Genomic DNA, 18,483 nt, shown 5'->3' with positions numbered 1-18,483 from the left:
CCCTCTGCTGCACAGTGGCACAAACATGATGTGAGCAGTCACTAGCTCTGTGATTCCCACTCCATAAGAGAGACTGCATCCTTAGCAGTGTAAATCTTGTAAAACAAATAAACCATCCAGGTCTGTAGAAATCTTAGAGTCTTGAGAGAAGCTGCTATTGCTGATCAGCTATTTGGACATTGTACTAATGCCCTTCTAAATATCCATATTTCTGCCACAGACAAAAGGTACTTTCAGCCTCCATTAGAGAAGCCTTTCTTTGGTGTGAATGGAGGTGACTGCACACACTTATGGCTGTACAGGGTGCTGAGGAAAAAGTATGGGTGAATATTCATCCCTATAATTAAGTCATTTATATCACCCCATTAAGGCTTAAATAACATTGTGGAAAGAGAATTAGAGAGAATACAGCAACATACTGTATGGAGAAGGCTTGTGAAGTGCTGTCTTATAAGCAGGTTATTTCCATGGCCATCATGAACTCATAGCACCCACAGCTCCTGTCTCTGGACCCTCATTGGCTGGGCCTGTCCATCAATCCACTATCTATTGGGAAGCAGGATACAGGGACAGTGAACATACTGCTAAACAACTGGCAAATAATAAATTGTGAAAGACAGGGAGGTAAATATTCCATCTGTATACCTGCTGGTGAGATCACTATGTTTTTCAGGATAGTACAAAACCTTTGGTCACACAGATGGTCCAAGTTAAATTCTGGGATAAAAAGAACCCTTTTGAATGTGGCAAAGTGATTTATAGAAAAGAAGTAGAACTGGCAGGAGAAGGAGGTGGAGAAGAGAGGACTTTTCTTTCTTTTACTTTTATACATTTTTAAGGTGAAGTGACCAGAATGTATTGTATGTATGTATAAAATTAATAAAATAATTTATTGATACAAATTATATATTGATTTAACTTCACGTCTCTCATTTTGGCAAAATCTCTTCACTGTAAACCTGAGTTGTTATGTGAACTGGAGCCAGATCTTTGTGTACCTCAATCTGTAACTTCCAGGGCAATGGGAGTAGGAATTCAATATAGGATTAAGAAAACGTGGTTTAGGGAGTGTGGCGCTTTGCATCTGATGTATTCCTGAAAAATGATCATGTGTTGAAGGACTGGTCCTGTAGCAGTATTCAAAAGTGACTGTCCTGAGGGCTGTGAGTCTATGAATGAAGCCATACACCAATGCTCTCATCATGGAGTGAGTACTGAGAATGGAATGAGAATCACATAAGAACATACAGTTGGAGAAGGAGAGTCACTGGGCATGTCTGGGAGAAAATGTAGTGTATGGACTTCCTCTTTCTATCATCTTACCTCCACTTCCTCCTCTTTTCCCAGTCCCTCTTTCTCTCTGCCTTTGTTTTCTTCCTTTTCCTTTTGAGATACCACACAAACAGCTCTCTCTCCTCCCACGCCCATGATATCCTGTTTCACAACAGGCTCAAAGAGATGGAGGCAGCTGACCATGGATGGAAACTTGGTTCTAAGACCTTGAATCAAAGGGAATCTTTCTTCCTCTAAAGTTTTCTCATATATTGGTCACAATTGTGCAAAGATGACTAACATAGTGTCATAGTTTAAACTGTGCTCCTACCACCTTTTATTGATCTAGAAATCTACATGACTGATCTATTTTGTGGCACCAAGAAATAATGAGAATACACCTCTCCTTAATCATTACCTTTCTTCAACTCTTAGGGTCTCTGGTCTTAAACTAATTTTACCTGGTTTCAGCAAGGCCTCCCATATGAGCTTCATATACCTCTTGTCTCTGATTTGCAGCTTAATCCCTGAACCCATGTGTCCAGCGTAGATCTCAGAGAAGAGCTGGGATTCCCCTGGGCTTCGGTAACACAGTTTGAGTTCCTGGAGATAGATATATAAAGATAGATGATATATCTATATATCTATATCTATATCTATATCTATAGATATATAGATATAGATATAGATATAGATATAGATATAGATATAGATAGATAGATAGATAGATAGATAGATATGGAGAGACAGAGAGAGACACATAGAGAGACAGAGAGAGATTGAGAGAGAGGCTGTGTGAGAAGCCTCTACTCATGTGAATCAGGACTTTCTATGGTCCCATAGTCTCTTCATCTTACACACCATATTAAACACTGACTATATTTTGCACTGAGGTGACCCTTAACCTTTGAACCTACATCTTTACTCTCAAGGCTGAGGACCCAGCTGTGACCCAGCATGCTGGTTCTTTTCTCATTATTCTGACAAAACCTAACAGAAAGCACCACAAGGAAAGGCTTATATTGTTTAGTTTCATTGTGGTGAATGCATGGAAGCTGGGGGTCCATTTAAAGTGAAAAAAGTTGTGGCATGGACTGTTATATTTCAGAGGCTTAGGAATGAGCAGTCTGAGGTGGGAGCAGAGCAAGGCTGTAAGACTCAAGACTTGCCACATATGGTTTGTTTCTGACAGACAGGCCTCACAGATCTGGTTCCACAAAATTTCAAAATACTACCACTGTCTGGAGACCAACATTTACTGTTTAACATCTACACCTGTAGGAGACATTTCAGATTCAAACCATAACAGCCATGGATGAGTGAGAGCTCATCCTGAAAACCCTGCTCACAGATCCTCAGCCTGGACTGCTTCTCTCCATGTTTACCCGAAAACTTCTCTGTGTCAGTCTGAATCGAATTCTTCAAGTTTCCAGGCCTACTCTGTATTCTTGTTGGGTTCCTTAAATTAATTTTCACCTAACTTTGATGTATTCTTGCTCATCCCAAATCTTAATGCTTTCTCTCCAATCTCAGCTTTTTACAAATCCCTGTAACCAGCCCACAGGTTCCCCAAGTCTTGCATAAGAAACACCTGGATGCTCACCATTGGGATAATTTCCACCTCTTTTGAGCCAGACAGGATATAGCGGGAACCAATATAAAGAGCATCTACTGGGGGTGGCTTGTTTATGCGCACAAATTGAAACTTCATTTCTTCATCATCAATGGCCTGGGAACATTACAGACAGTGGTTTATCTAGATTTCTGGACTACAACATCTAATCTGAATAAAGTGAGGTGGTTGATTGGCACATTTTGTGGGATAGGGTGATGACACCTCATGAGTTTCCTTCTACCTTGTGTTCTGACACACTGATATTTAGATTGTTGACCCTGTTCATGATCACTGTGGGAACAGAACTGCCACAGAAGAAGAGAGCTGCTGCAGTTTGCACATAGGCATTTTCATCCTTCTGGTTGGTTTGGAAAGGTGTTATAGCAGCTGTTAGGGAATTCATAAATTCTTATCAAATACAGTTGAGTGAGACTCTGGTGTGTGGGTTTCAGAAAAAGAAGAAGGCACACCTTCTTAATTATTGTATAATAACACGTTCTTAAAAAGGTTAATTATTGTATAATAACACCTTCTTAAGAATTGTATATGCACACCAGATTCCCCATATAGACATATATCCCAACTCTCAGTTCAGAATCTCTCCAAGGGGCTCAGTAGCTATAACTCAAATTTTCTTTTTGCCCACATTTGTGGTCCTCAGTGTCACCTTCCGAATAGTGCAGTCATTGGGGACCAGGTAAAGGTGAAAGGTGATGTCCTCGAGAGAGCGGTGATAGTAGATCAGTGTGATTGAAGTGATAGGGATGAGTTGTCTGACAGCAGGAATAATTCTCAGTAGAACTCCTATTGGGGAGAAGCTTGGGTTTTCCAGTACTGCATAATGCCATTCCACCCTTGCTGGGGTTTCTAGGACCATCCCATGTTCTTGAAAGTGAGCAACATGGAACAAGGAGGTGTCCACCATCATATCTGTGAAAGAAGAGATTCAAGGTTTGTAGTTATAGTATTTCCCTCTATCCATGCTGGGCTGGGAAACTGGTACTCCATGATTGAGAATGATTGTGAATTTGTGGTTTGAATGAGAATGGGCTGCTCTAATTGTTGGAACTGCTTGGGAAGGATTAGGAGGTATTCCCTTGTTGAAGGAGCTGTGTCACTGGTGGGCTTTAAGGTTTGCAAAGCTCGTACACTATCAGTTTTCTTTCTTTCCCATCAGAATGTAAGCTCTCAGCCATTGTGTAAGCTCTGGTGCCGTGCCTGTCTGCTTGCTGCCATGCTCCTTCCCATGAAGTCTTTGAATCATCCTCAGAAATTGTAAGCCCTGATTCAATTTTTCTTCTATAATTTTCCTTGATTATGATTTCCATTTAGTCTGTATTTATTTTCTTGATGCTTATTAGAAAAATTGACTAATATAAGATTTACTAATTAACTTCCAGAGATAACACTGCAGAACTATCAACTGTTTTCTGCCTATAAATTCTTGATGCCAGGGAGGGTAAGTGTGACTTGCTTCCAGGGGTAACTCATGCAGACTGCCTCTCAGTGGAAGGCAGCTTTTACCTGTCCCTGGATAGTTGCTACTGGAATATTCACAGTGGAGTGAAGGTTCATGATGGTCTTCTCCATGAATGATATAAAGAGGCTACTACCAGAAGCTTGACAACCCTCAGGTTCACTAAGGCGCTGTCATCACTAAGCTAATTGTTTTGGGATTTTTGTAGTGTCCACTAAAGTCTATGTTGCTGGACAGTTTTGCTGTTATGAATGAGATCCAGGGTACCTTTGTCCACTAAAGTTAAAGGCCTAAGAATCCTTGGAATTGTTAATCTTAAATGTGAACCTAATGAAATCTAGCATCACGTTGGATCTAGGCTTGTAGGCATAATAGAAGATTATCTTGATTAGGGTAATTGATTTGGGAAGATCAGCCACAGGTGGTAACTCCATTTCATGGAATAGGATCCAGGACTGAGTTAAATGGAGAATGTCACATGAGCACAAGCATTCACTGTTCTCTGCTCCCTAACTGTTGATACAAGTTTACCGGATGCCACACCTCCATGTTCTCAGACTTCCATAGCATAATGAACTTACTTTACCTTTGAACTGTGAGCAAAAATACATCTATTCTTTCCTAAGTTTCATTGGTCAAGTATTGTTTTTTGAGTCACAAATAAATTAACCTGGACAGAGATTTGATATTAGGACTTGGGCTTTTGCTATAAAGAGGCAGATCCAGTGGTTCTTAGGCCTTTGGAACTCTTTGGGGATAGATTATCACAGAATTTGATACTTAGGACTGGAAATACTCTACTGTCCTGAGAGCAGAGCTTTTGGTGACATTCTGGTGAATGCAGGGAAGACAGTAATGCCTATAGAGCTAGTGGAGGCCAGTTCACGAGGTTCCAGGGAGTAGAAAGGTTTTTATTGGGAAATTTAAATGGAGAGAATCTATTCATGCAATAATGTGTTCTAGAATATAGATTTATTGTATTAATACCCTGAATGTGAGTGAAGATGAGTTTCAATGTAAAGGACTAATTTGGCAGGAGAAATTTCTTGAAAAACACTTTCTGAATGATTCTTCAAAATCATCAGTAATTGTTAAAGAGATCTTCATCATAGAAGAGAAAACTGTATTGTACTGTGTCAGTAGGAAAGGTGTCTTGAGGGTAAAATCTTACTCTATAGGATTCATCTTATGAAGAGCCAAATTAATTGAAATGCAGAAAGCCATAACTGATGGTTTTCTCTGTTCCAAACAACTCAAGTGAGCATTTCCCTCCGGTCAGTACATTATACAGCTATCAGAGTGGCCACATCTCAAAGCTGTCACTAGAACTTGACAGTATCATCTCTGTAGGGGTCTTTTATGTTTGAAAGATGCTCTATTGAGGGGGTTCATTGAGTCATGATGCACAGCTTCAGAGAGAAGCTGAGGCCAGGCAGTGTGTCTGAGTCAAAGATCCTGTGAGGAGGTCCTTGGAGGCCATTCTATGAATGCTTGAAAGTGAAGCCTAAGAGGAAATGTAAATCCTAGGATGTTGCAGAAGCCAGAATCACATTTTTTTTTCTGTCAAATAAAATTTTATACAAGGAGTTTTAAACACGGCCTAACAGAGAGGCTATGTGTGTTTCATTTGTGGAACTTGAGGGGTGGAGCTATCTAAGTGCTTTGGAGTCCAGTGAATGACACCATGAACTCTGTGGCTGGACACAAAGCTGCAGAATTTGTGATGATGGAATTTGTCTTGCTGTGGTCTGAGCACTCCTTGCTATGCTCTGACTCTTCCATGTTAGATTGTCAGTGTTTATTCTATGCCATTGTATGTTGGAATTATGTAACTTGTTTTTAATTTCATAGGAGCTCATGGTTAAGACATTGCCTTGCATCTCTGTTTAGAGGCCAATTTTTGAACTCTTTGAGTTATTAAGCTCTAATGGGATCTTTGAAACTAGATTGTATTTTTCATGATGAGATGAAACTGAAATTTTAGAGACATAGATTAAATAGTTATGATTTAAAGTGATATGCTTGATTATGAAGTTGAAAATGATTAGAACTGTGAAGTTTAATGTTCCTTGTCAACTTGATGTGGTCCCTGCTAATGGACCCATTCCCATGACCCTGGGGTCAGATTTCTGGACTTCATCAGGTGGTGAGGGACAAGAGAACAGAGGACATCTCTTCTGTTGCTGGCCCATGCTACCTGATTGCAGGTGGGTGGTGGTGCCACCTCTCTCTCACTATGTACTCAGGACTGGCTCACCCACTCCCCCTTGATCAGGGCCATCACTATTGTGCTTTTCAGGTAAGCTGCAGGCCTGGCTCCCCCGAGTGCTGTGCTAGTCATGGGCAGAGCCAGCTCACCCACTGTGATGACCTAGGATAGTTCTCTCAACTGCTCCAGGTGGTGAGGGTCTCAATTGTGTGTGTGCATATGATGCTACCCATCATCTTCATACTATGAACAAACACCTTCCTTTGCTATGAGTTGTATTCTATTGATGTCTACAGTGATCCTATTGCTGTTATCCTTGTAGCAGGAGAGGAATTAAACCTCACCAGCTTCTTGTACGACTCCCGATTTTCTTGTTATTTTTGCTTTCTTTGGTAGAGTCTGGCTGTGTGGTCTATAATGCTCTTGAATTCTAATTTATTCTGCCTCACCATCCAGAGTGCTGGGATCACAGATTGTAGTAATGGCTTTTAAAAAATGAGATCATTCATTGAGAACCTTGTACTTATCAGACCATTTTCTGAAGGTATCTTTGGAGATCACTGTGGTTGGAACATTTTATGAGCCTTCTATCTTATTAGAATACTCCACTTTTGTGGCTCTAGTTCCCAAATGGTATGTGTTGGCATCATTTCTCCCTGCCTGTAAGAGTGTAATAGCTTACAGTGTTGGTTGACCCTGAATAATAAATATTCCTTATAGTTTCCAAAATTCACTTTAAAAAAAAACATTTTCAAAGCAGTGGCAGGCCCCTCCTTCCTGCCACACCTATGTCTGCTGCAGTAAAATGCCCCACAGGAGGTGTCCATTATGATACCTCAGAGTAGATGCTCGCCTGAGGAGCTGTCCACTCTAGGTACACATTCTCCCCTGCCTAATATAGAACCTTGGTGAAACTCCACTGCAAGACCTGTCCCACAGGAGCTGGCCACAGTGGCGGCACCTCCTCTCCAGCCTCCCCAGAAATTCCACAGAGATGTTGCCTCAGCAAAAGCCAGCTGCAATTGGGAAGGACTTCCCACCATAACCCATGAGCCTGATGTAGGGAAATGGAGGTGAAAAAAAAGTCACCAATTCCTTTTCAAGGAAAACCCACCAATCTCTGAACTTCTTTCCTACAAACCCCCACCAATCTCTGAGCATTAAACTCCACCAATCCCTGAACAGAAATACCCATATATCCTTAAACTCCCCAAGCTCAGGACTTGAAATCTCATCGACCCTGAATCTTTAAATCTCTGCCATAAAAGCTCCACCCCCAGAAATACTATATAAGCCTTGTCCATACTCCAATTCCTTGCTGTGAACTCCTGGGAGTGGGAGCAGAGGGCAGCCATTTCTGATCTCTCCCTCCAGAACCTGGAGCCTACAATAAATGTCTTTCGTGGAATTTTCTGCCTTGTGTGACTCTCTGATTGGAAGACTCAGAGAAGAAAAGAAGCAATGAAGAGAAGAGAAGAGAAGAAGTGAAGAGATGGAGCAGGGCTGAGGGTCCTTAAGCTCCTGAGCTCAGCTGGGGAGACCCTCCCCTGGGAGCTGCAATGCCTCTGCTGAGGATGTTTCCTCTCAGAGCTGTGTGGTTTCTGAGTTCCCATGTCTCAGGATGATTTTCCCTTGGAATACCTTCTCCCCTCAGAACTGTATAGTTCCTGTGCTTCCAGTCCCAGGATACCCTTCCATCTGAGCAGAAACAGTACACTTTGAGGGACATATATTTAAAGAGTAATTGATAATCAATTAATATTGTAACTGAGGTAATCACTGTCTAATTAGGGATTCCTTTTGGTAAAATAGAAGTAAAGTTGTAAGGCTTGGAGTCATGTGCTTTAAAGAAGATACATCAGACAAGAAGGGATGACAAAACATATCATTGTCCACCTCTGTAAACTGCTGTGCCTCATTAAGGAAACCTTGAAACACTTCTTTATCATCCACCATCTTTTAGTTCCTATATGGCCTGTCAAGCCCACCCATTATTACAACCTTTCTCCTTAAGCTTCCCTTAGTTACCTTGGAGAGCCACAAAATGAGGGAGGTACACAGCAGTCACAGCTCCTTGTTCAGCCTTGATGTCAAAAAGAGGTCCAACCACCATGTGACTGTGTTGAAAGGGAGTCTTGTCCAGGTATTGGCTCCAGGCACAGAATTCAATGCTTATTGTCACTGCACTTGTCACCACAAAGTGGAGTCCTGTACTGGGACAGTGGTAGGAACCAGCCATGGGCAATTGAACTCTGAAAGAGGAGAAACAGAGACCAGTTCAAACCAGTACTACCCATCTGTTGTTTGCAGACCCAGTGCAGAGATCAGGACACAGCAGACTTCAGGCAGCTGGCTCTGAGTTTTATTTATTTGCTCTATCTGTGGATCCATGATTAGTCATTTAATCTCCCAATCTGTTTCCTCATCTGTACATAGGGTTAATGATGACATCATCTTAGAGAGCTGTGAGTACTGAGTGACCCAATGCAAACCTCCATGTAACACATGTAGGGAACACTCAGCTGTTCCTGTGATGGTGATGAAGGTCATGAAATAGGTGTGTGTGTGTGTGTGTGTGTGTGTGTGTGTATGTGTGTCCCTGTCAATGTACATGTATGTGAATTTTGGGAGATAAACCTAAGACATTATGCACACCTGATAAGGGCTCAAACAATCAGGTACATCTTCAGTTTTTAGTTTTATATTCTTAAAGTGTATGTATACTTTCCAATAATTGTTGTCTATCTGATGATAATAGTGGTAAATTGTTGACCCCAAAACACTTTAACAAGATCTTTAGTTATTTTCCCAATGCTGTCTGTTTGGAGAATGTTGGGTAGACAAGTGCCAGTTCTGTGGTAGGAAATGAAGAGTGACAGTTTCTTTAGCTGAGATAGTGTGTCAGTATTGGAAGAGGGTAACATGTCAGGGAAGATACCATCATTGTGTATTTAGTCAGTCATTATTCATGAGACTATAATTTTTCTTTTCTTTTTATATTATTTTTTATTTTTTCCATTATTTACATTTTATTTACATTTCAGATGCCATCCCCTTTCCCCATTTCCCTTCCCTAGGAAACCCCTATCCCATGCCCCCTTTTCCTTTTTGCTTTTATACAATTTTTAAAATGTTAATCACAAGCTTTATAAGTTTGGTAATGCTTGATCAGAAGTGTAACCCAATACCTAACCTAGATATATGAACTATCTTTGACTGGTGGAGACACGTGAACATCTGCCTCCATGCACCCCCCTCTTTTTCTCTCTCATCACCTAGCTTCTTCTCTCCTTCACCTTCTCCTCTCCTTACTCCATCTGTTCCTCTCGGTACTCCTTCCCCCTTAGCTCCTCCTACATATCACCCTTCCTGTTAAAATAAAACTTTTTATGAGACTATAATTTTTGGAGGATAGGGCTACCATACACATGATAATTTTCTCAGCTTCAGGGGGTTCTTGGCACACAATGGTTGTTAGTAATGTAAGAATGCAGAGAATACAGGGATGTAATGAAAACCTAAGAGACAAGAAAAACAAATAGGAGGGTGGTGCTGTTTATAGCAGGAATACAGTAATCACCAGAAAGTCTGCATTTCACAGACTGAGCAAAGCTAGCACAGACTGTTCAGGTGAAATGAAGTACTCAGGTCAGCACAGTTGTGGAAGACTATGTCCTATCTTAATCATAGGGATGCCTAGTAAAATTATTGTGAATGAAATCATAGGATGACATGGACATATATTACTGTGACAGTTGTACTGTCACAATACTGTAATAGTGTTGACAAAGAAAGAGTGAACATAGCTGAAACAAATTGGAAGTGGTTGATAGATCTGAGGAACTGGACAGAAAAGTACTTGTCTCCTGTTTTATAAATTTTTGAAATTTTTTTGGAAGAAAAATAACAGTCCCAAATTCTATTGTAGTCCTGTTCTAGTCTTCTGCATTGGCATAGGAAGAAGTTACAATAGAGACTGGGTTGGGGGTCTATCTGTGGGGATCTCTTATGAGAAATAGACTGTGAAAAGCAAACCTCTGCCATTCGAAGCCCACTCACAGGTACATGTTCCTCTCTCTGTCTACCACCTCAGTAGCCACAGGTCCTGTAGGGCCCATGAAGTTGTCCTCAGTTCCCAGAGGTTCCATGCGTTTCTCTTCTGGAGAGACAGGAGAGCATGGATGAAAAATCTTTAATGGTACATGTTATAAGTCTTACTCCTGTAGAAGAGGCCTGGGAGTGGTCAGTCTGTAATGTACCATAACTAAACCCTTTTCTAGATTGACCAGCTTAGTCCTTATCATGAAGTGCAGTTTCAGTCTGTATCACTGGCCCTTGGGCTGCCTGCATATATATATGTCTGTGTGTGTACGTGCATGTGTGTGTGTATGTATGCACACGTTTGTGTGATTTTGTTTTATTTTCTTTACATTGTGCTTTTTGAGCAGCCATCCAACATATATGCTTTTAAGCCAGCCTTTGTGTTTTCTTTCTTCCTAGCATGTCTCAAGTGGGTATGCTGAGAACAGAACTCAAAAAGTAGATGAGTAGAGGGATATGGAGGTGAGTCCTAGGCTATAGCAGAGCAGAATGAGAGTGGGAACCCTGGAACAGATCCTAATACAAGCTACAGACTTGAGAGAGGGGCAACAGTAGCCTCCAAGGCTGAGAGAGGAGGAAGTAATCTTCCCTCTGAGTTCTAGCTGTGGAAGGTCTTGTAAGGGTGAGGCTCTTGCTTATGGTGAGCTTGTACTGTTCCATTCCAGAGACAGGAGGATAGAAATGATGACCACTTCCAGGACATTTATTACAGATAATGCTTTTTGTATGGGACAGGGAATGTGCAGCCATAAAACCTCACTAATATCACTGCTTCAACAAGATCTTTCCAATAACAACAGTAGTTGACATGCTAATTTGGATGAGGGAAATCTCTTAATGCTCCATGCCAAAATAATGAGCTATAGGCACTTAACATCTGATAGGAGAGAGGTAACCTCAGTCTTCCCAGGCAAGGGTTACCACATAGGTTTTACAATCCTAAGTGGCCACCCTCAAACATGAATACATGACCAACAGTAAATGGACTCATCACATTATATATAGACATATATTTAAGAACAATAATATTAAACAATTGGTCAGGAATTTGAGAGTTTGTCGGTGGAACACAGGAGGAGTTGGAATGAATATATGCAGGGGCAGGAATAATGTAAATACAGTACTTGTGTATGAAATAAAATATTCAAACAAGAAAGAGAAATGATGTCTTTCCCACAGATGCTCTTGCATCCAATACTTACAGACTCTGGGTCAATTCCTTTACACACCTGACTGTTGTCTCTGCTGCTTTAATAAGGCTGGGCTATCACCTACTTCTTTATCCATGTTCGTAGTAGGGACCATTCCATGTGGCTTCCTACACATAGACATATTGTTTCCCTCAGAAGTCATGAGAAGCATGGAGAGTCAGGGCCATGTGCACAATATCCCCACACAAAAACCAACCCATCTGGATTTTTACTCTGTCCCATGCTTCTTCTTTGAGCCACAACAGTATGAAGGCCCCCATCCTCCTGTGCATCTATGGTGCCAGAACCAGGATAATCTCAACTCCTCTTTTGTTTTATATGAATGTGTTCCCCAGTGTTCACACGTTAGAATGTTAATCCTGAATGCAGTGCCACAGGCCTCATTGGATGAAGGGTGAGACACAATGAGATCACGACAGCTCTGACTTCATTAAGGGGTCAATAAATCACCACAGAGGTAGATTCCTGTGCCCTCACTAGATTGCCACAAAAGCCAGCTTAACTTCTTGCTTTCAACTTTACCTGTGGTGAAATCAGATGGAGCAAGAAAGACTTCTCTAGAAGCAGAGTCCATGCCCTTACCCTTCCTTATATCCATAACTGCACTAAATAGTCTGTTCTTTATATGTGGTGCCCCGTGTCAGACATTGTGTTATAGCCAGAAAACTAATAATCACTCACTGTGAATGCCAATCACCTAGACAATACCTTCTCTGATGGTATTGTCTCCCCCTTTTTGTTCTCTACTCTAAACTCACAAAGCCTGCATCCTAGTCCTAGGATGAACTGAGCAGTGTCCTGAGCCACCACCTACATCCTTTGACAGGTATTCCTGCTTCTGACATGGTCCCTTCCAGCACATTTTCTGCACAGTAGCTGACCATAAAACATGGGAAGAGATGCCACTTCATGACTGAGGCCATGCCTCTCATTGCCTCTGGGGAGAAGTAGAAGTTTCTTGGAATGGGCCAGTCTTCTTACTCTGGACCCAGTCCACTCCAGGGCCTTCTATATCTTCTTTTCCAGCCCATTGGTTTAGACCAGTGGCTCTTAAATTGCCATGTTCAAATGTCACCTGGATAGCTTGCTGAATCAGAACTCTCATTGAAGGAAGCTCTCCTACCTGAAATTCTGAATGAGCAGAGATGGAGTGAGGCCTGAGAACCTGCATTTCTGTTGATCTCTCAGGTGATGGTGAAGCAGAGCTGAAGGTCTCCACACATGATTTCATCTCCCTCCTAGAAACTTCTCTCTCTGCTTCCTTATACTTTATATCTGGTGTTTTCTTTTTCCTTCCCTAGATTTTTCATCTTTGAGAGGTTACCATAGCTCACCTCAGCTTTGGATGAGTTCAGACAGACCACCATTGCACTCACAGACTCCCCTGGTATAATTATGTGGTCAGTAGGTTCCCTCTTTGCTAGACTGAGGTAATAAATGTTGGGCCATGTTTGCTTTGTTCATGAATGTGCCCTCGGATGCCCAAATAGTGTTTGATGCATAGTGTTTCTTCAGGAATGTTTGTTCAAAGATGGGTGACCCTCCTATGTCTAGAGCCCATTCCATTTCACATGCAGCACAGAAACTACAAACTTGAGAGCAGATGGAATTCACAGTCATGAGCTGAAATATGCCAAAAACCAGGCTTTAGCACAGTCCTTGGTGTGTGTGTGTGTGTGTGTGTGTGTGTGTGTGATGGAAATGGACTTCTTCTCTGAGGCTTCATATTTCATGGTAGTGTGTATGTGTGTGTGTGTGTGTGCATGTATGTGCATGTTTGCATGTTTGTGAATGTGCATGTGTGTGTGTTGGAGTATGCACATTATCTTGGTGTATTTGTCTGAGCATTAGAGTTGAAACAGTGATACACAGAGTGTATTTTGTTCTTAAGCATTTCTCTATGTCTTTCTTCACTATGGGTTCTGCTTTTATTGATCCAGTGGTTTGTCTTTACTCATGGCTAATATCATCACACTTGCTGTTCCCAGAGGACTCTCTACAAATTGACCCTTTTATATCTTTTCTGAAGGAAGAGCTTAGGTAGGCATGTTGTATGATCCTATTTTTGCTAAAAAATAAATACAACCTTTGTGCCTACAGACCCTTCCTTACTTCAGTCACTGTGGTTTCCTGGTTTCCTCCAGGCTCTCTGTGTTTTTCCCATTTCAGGTCCCATTTCCCAATTTCTCAGCTTCTAGCAAGCCACATAGGGCCAGGGTTGAGGAGAGGGAAATCTTTGTCTCCCTCCTCTTCTTACCATGTGCTGTAGATGAGCAGGTCTGCATTCTTTGCTTCCAGAGTCCTGAGCTCTGTCATCACTTGGTCACTGAGAGAGGCCTGGTCCAGCCTACAAGTACAAGATGGGGCTATTTCTTCTAGGATCCACTACAGAATCTTGAGAATTCAGAGTCCACGATCTTGGAATCTGTTGTCTATGGAAGGAGCCAGTGAGGAGGCTCATTTAAACTTATAATTGATCAAAAATCAGGACAAGGAGAGAGACAGAGAGAACAGCAGCAGGCTGAGACGAAGGAGATGTGTCCATGAGGCAGTCTCAGTGTTCAGTGAGATCTGAATGTAAGAAGTGGACCTTTGAAACATTCCAGAGGTGAAACATGAGGCTGGCCCTTTATACCTCCTCTCCACAGGTCAGTCTTTGGAAATAGATTGTCCCAGGGAGGGGAACATGGCCACAGATAGGGGACTCTTGTTGGCAAAGGGCACATCTGTAGGTATCAGAATTCCAAAAGGCTGAGAGTCATGTCCATATCCCCAAAGGGATTTTGGGCATCTCTTCAAGGTGCACACATAGTGCCAGGATTCAAAGTTTCATGTTTTCATTCTCACCTCCCCCCTCCATTCCCTTAGTGGTAAGGAAGGAAACCTTGTCCTTACACAGAAGCCAATACCAAGGTCCTCTGGTCCATTCTTATGACCCCAGGTTCCAGGGTTGCTGATCCTGTTAGAGTAGTGCCTGACTTCTCTGGGTTTCAGAGTCCTCAGTTCCTAAGCATGGACACATCACTCCCACTCTGCCTGCTGAGAGGCACAGACAGCACAGGAGGGGAAAGTCTCTTCCTCTCTGTGAGGCTGTGTAATGATACCAAGCTGCTTTTTGGGGAGGTCAACAGAGCCTTTGAGTTCAAGAATGTTCAGTCTTTAGGAGGGAAGAAAACAGTTAAGAATTCACATGTAACTGAGCTGTCTAGAAGGTGTGCAGCAGAGGTCAGTCCTGGACATGTTCTTCAGTGTGTGAGGAACAGTCATGGCTGAAAATATGCTGAGGAACAAAGGTCCCAACATATAAATCTTTTAAAATAATTTATTTATTTTGTTTATATGAGTATATTGTCACTGTCTTCAGACATATGCTAATGCATGTGATTGCACCATGCCCAGCTCCTTACCTACTATTATTTTTGTTTTTATTATCTATATTATATGTTATTTTATGTGTACTATGTAATATACATTACATGTCCATGAGATGGGTATCACGTTCCATTTAATCCATGAGGACACTGAGTTTTCTAGAAGAAAGTGATTTTTTCAATCACAGGGTATAAGTGGCACATCCGGTTAGGAGAAGGCTGACTATGAATTATCTATCCCTTTTCTTTTCTATGTTTTGTCATCTGGGAACTCACCTATGTCCCTTCCACTCCTTATGTCCAGAAAGGAATTGCAGGGCTTGCTTACCGCAGGATGCTGAGGTTGCATTCAGGATTCCTGAGCCTCTCACACAGCAGCCTCACACCACGGTTACCCAGGTCATTCAGCTGCAGGTCTACCTCAGTCAGGCTGGAGTGGACACTGAGCACTTCGGCCAGGAGTGAGCAGTGTGTGGATGTGAGGCCACATTCAATAAGCCTGCATGGGAGATGCTCACATCAGCTTCCCCAGGGCTCATTGCTTTTGAAAACTTACCTCTGGTCTCCATTTGTCAGCCTTGGTGGTTAGCTCTCTGTGTGCCTTTTCTGCTCTAGGGAAATAATTCCATGTTCTATTTGCTGAGCTTCAGGAGCAATGGATATAGGTCAGGACCAATTCTCTGCTACCATTGGACATGGCAGAGCTCCATAGGCCCAGGATAGCTCACGGGTACATTTCAAGAATCATGTGACATGAAATTTACCAGATACAGAATAGGGCATGATCTCATTCATTAAGTCAAATCTTAATCCAGATAAAGTCCATAGAAACCAAGTAGAAGTCTGATTACAAGGGCAGAGGGTAGGAGGAAATGGGGCGATGCCATTTCTTGGACCAGAAGCTTTCTTCCCTCAGGCTTCCCTTTGCTTCTGTGCTCTTCACTTTTGCTTTAGCCATATCCCCAGGAAGTGTGTTCCACTGAAGCCCTCATGAGTCATTTGCTATCATTTGGTAGTGGGATTTCTTGATGAATGCAGACTCTCATGATTCCCAAGAATAGAATCCCATTTGTGTATATTGAAAAGTCTGCCATATGTCATATGTATGGTAAAGGGAGTTCAGTGAATACTTAATAAATACTAAGCCTTTCCTTAGAGTCCTCCTTTGCCTTTAGTCTCCTCCCATCTACCTGCTTCAGGGGAGAACCCAATGCAGACTCACCACAAGATCTTTAGTTGGCAGTCAGGGTATCTAAGGGTTTTACAGAGATTTAGAACTGCAGAGTAGTTCAGTGGATTTCCACTTAGGTCCAGCACCTCCAGGTTTCTGGCGAATTTAAGATTGGAGAACAAAATGTTCCAACTGGCATCAGTAATTGGGGTCCATCTGTACCTGAGGGGAGAGAGAGGTAGCAGAGGGGTGTGACTTGTGTGTGCAGAGTCTGTACACAGTTCCATATAGCAGATTGGGTTTCTATATGCTTGAGCCCCACACACTGGTATGCCATCCCCAGAATACACTAGTCTTTTATATATGTTCCTTTGCTCCAAATTCTGGATCCTCTCCTCTAGGTGGTTCCTCATCTATGTCCTTTATGATAGTATGCTGTGTGCTCATTTTGTGTGTCTGTTTCTGACTCAGTCTAGGTTTCTGACTCAGTCTTGGTGTTCACCAAGGATGTGAACAAAGGCCTTACATCTTTGTTTTCTAATCTATAGTGCTCAGCTCATTGCTTGACCTAATATGGGACCTTGGAAATTCAGAAGGGCTTCTTCTCTTTGATGTGAGAGCACCTGCTTTCCTTTGGAACAGATTTCCCGAGTTTCATGATGGAAAGCTCAAAGGAAGAGAACTCCGGATCAGTAGTTGGGAATGATTCTGTGACAGTATGGTAAGCATGCTCACACACACTATACTACAGCTGTGTTGGTTCACATGATCCTTGTATCCTTCCAAGGATAGAGGACCACAGGGAGAAGACCGAGTAGATTCTCTCTCTCTCTTTTCTCTGTCTCTCTCTCTCCTCTCTCTCACATACACATATACACACACAGACAAGAGAGAGACACAGAGACACAGAGAGAGACACACACAGAGAGATAGATGCACAGATAAATTTTCAACACCAAAGAAATATTAGGGAAACCAAGTACTAAACTTCAAAGAATGATTTTTTTTAAAAATTGATATATTTTTACTTTGTGTGTATGATTTATATATTTTTGCTTTGTGTGTGCCTGCTTGTCTGTGCCCTATATGAATGTAGGAACTGGCAGAGTCTAGAAGCTTGGTCTTGTATCTTCTGGAACTACAGTTTAGGTAATATGAGCCACCAAATGTTTGTGATTGGATCCACATCTTTTGGAAAAGCAGCAAGTGTTCTTTCTTGATGATTCAATCCCCTAGTTCCCAGAGGATGGCAGTTTTGATGCATTGTCACTATTTACACTGGATGAATGTGGAAATCCAGAATATATTATTTAAAAAGCATGAGGTGCTGTTATGAGCCACACACAGAGATATAGCTCATCCTGCCATCTTTGATGCCTTAATTTTCTGAGCTGGTCCTTTCCCTTTTTTTCTCGTGTGCAATGAGCTGCTGTTTTTTTTTTCTTGCCAGCTTTGTCTTGCTGACTTTTCCTCTCAATCTTACTTTATTCCTAGCAGTGGAAGTCTTCCACTTTCCTATGGTATCACCCCATGATCCTAATGACACTGTCTTGTTCAAGCAAACTGGTGTTCCTGGTTTCTCCTGTCCTATCTTGACTCCATCCCTACACACTCAGATTTCTTCTGAATCTTCACATCAGACCTCTTCTACTTGAAACATCTGTATCAAGCCCTGTAAGAGTAAGGTTAAATAAACATAGACACATAGAGACAACTTAAAATAGCCAAGTATAGGAAAATGATCCATTTCATCATGTTATTCTCTGTAGGCATTATTCTCTGTAGCCTATTCAGAATGGTACTGTACTAGACATTTATTTCCAGGAGAAGACAGCCTCGATTCATTAAGAAAACATGTGAATTCAGATGGTCAGTCAGAGGAGGTTCTGGGTTGCCCCTCTCTGCTTGGTTTAGGGGTAAAAGTCCCCTCTTTTAGGTTGGGTGAAGATGGGATTTGAGAACACCCTGGATAGAGTAACAACCTCATATTGATTCTTGTGGTCCTCCACAGCTAACTTATGACAATGTATCTGAATAGATTTTGCTATCAGTTTAT

At 41.8% G+C, this 18,483-nt stretch overlaps 1 pseudogene across 1 annotated transcript in view; it reads right to left on the bottom strand.

Moving 5' to 3' along the window:
• Positions 1 to 849: 849 nt before the first annotated feature.
• The window catches only part of LOC117710284 (NACHT, LRR and PYD domains-containing protein 1a-like), a 39,485-nt pseudogene continuing 21,851 nt past the window's right edge, over positions 850 to 18,483 (bottom strand). The window contains exons 3-11 of the transcript XR_013110802.1: positions 16,479 to 16,649; positions 15,585 to 15,755; positions 14,143 to 14,232; positions 11,904 to 11,992; positions 10,633 to 10,732; positions 8,602 to 8,825; positions 3,555 to 3,817; positions 2,876 to 3,001; positions 850 to 1,875 (exon numbers count right to left, since the gene is read on the bottom strand). The product of XR_013110802.1 is annotated as an NACHT, LRR and PYD domains-containing protein 1a-like (transcript). The remainder of the gene's footprint in view (positions 1,876 to 2,875; positions 3,002 to 3,554; positions 3,818 to 8,601; positions 8,826 to 10,632; positions 10,733 to 11,903; positions 11,993 to 14,142; positions 14,233 to 15,584; positions 15,756 to 16,478; positions 16,650 to 18,483) is intronic.

Source organism: Arvicanthis niloticus, chromosome 6 (genome assembly GCF_011762505.2).
Source record: "Arvicanthis niloticus isolate mArvNil1 chromosome 6, mArvNil1.pat.X, whole genome shotgun sequence".
Lineage (NCBI taxonomy): Eukaryota > Metazoa > Chordata > Mammalia > Rodentia > Muridae > Arvicanthis > Arvicanthis niloticus.
This window is presented reverse-complemented; position numbering and strand designations above follow the sequence as displayed.